The sequence below is a fragment of the Hipposideros armiger genome, unplaced genomic scaffold, assembly GCF_001890085.2.
Source record: "Hipposideros armiger isolate ML-2016 unplaced genomic scaffold, ASM189008v1 scaffold_2066, whole genome shotgun sequence".
NCBI lineage: Eukaryota > Metazoa > Chordata > Mammalia > Chiroptera > Hipposideridae > Hipposideros > Hipposideros armiger.
In genome coordinates this window covers 28,188-29,279 of record NW_017733414.1, presented here as the reverse complement: position 1 = coordinate 29,279, position 1,092 = coordinate 28,188, and positions in this window count along the sequence as shown.

Here is a 1,092-nt window from a genome sequence, read left to right as displayed (position 1 = left end):
CCTTATTGAGAAATACAAATTAATTCTTGAGGTTAGTTAAACCAATACTATAAAAAATGGTGACGATTGATCCTATAGCATTTGAAATATTTCTCTCCTAAAGCTTCATTACTATATTAATTTTTCTTGGCAAAATCAATTTTATTTCAGATTTTTCTAATTTTAAACAATACACTGAATTTCAAACTAAAATTATTATGATTTATTTAGATCAATATTAATTTTTAACAAGAATTACTTTGATTATTTTTCTAGCTACTGTAATACCAGAGCAGAATAATTTCCCCTTGACAACAGGGATCCAGAAAGGTACAGAATGATTTTCAAAGTTCTGGTATCAGTATCATTTATACTTTGTCTCTAACGCAGGGTAGGCAAAATAATAATATTTGTTTGAGAACTTAAAATATAACATTGGGCAATAAATGTTCATAACTAATTATAGGAGGAGATTCTTTCTTATGAAAAAATATGGAGAAATACTTATTTAAAATCACTATGCCCATTGTTGTCGACTGGCTCAAAGGTAAATAATTTCGGTATTCAAAAAATTAATTTTGTTCATTGACATTCAGGGCATGTAGAGAATGGACTTTTTGTTTGTGTGTTTGCTTTATTTGAGCTCATAAATTAGGGAATGAGAGGCTGACCCTTGTCTGTGAGTGTGTGTGATTGTGTTATTTTATATGCACCAGCATGTGAGTATGCATAGATGGATTGTGTGTGTGTGTGTGTGTGTGTGTGTGTGTGTGTGTGTATGTACTGGGAGTGCCAAAAATGTATACAAGAGGATACTTTGGTCAACGTTGCTCAAGCAGTAGTTCGCCCTAATCAGAAGTGTCTAGATGCTGATGGCAACCACTGTGAACACCTCTTGTAATTGCAGAAGTCAAACATGACTTGTTTTTTTTATTATCAGTATATATTAATACAGGTTTTTTCCTTTCTTAAAATGTATATACATTTGTTGGCACCCTCTGTATACGTATTTTATCTATGCTAATAATTAAGATAATTTTCATTATTCTGAATTCAAATTGTTTTTTATAATAATTTCTTCAGCATATCGTTGTGGTCATTGTCCAAAGGATT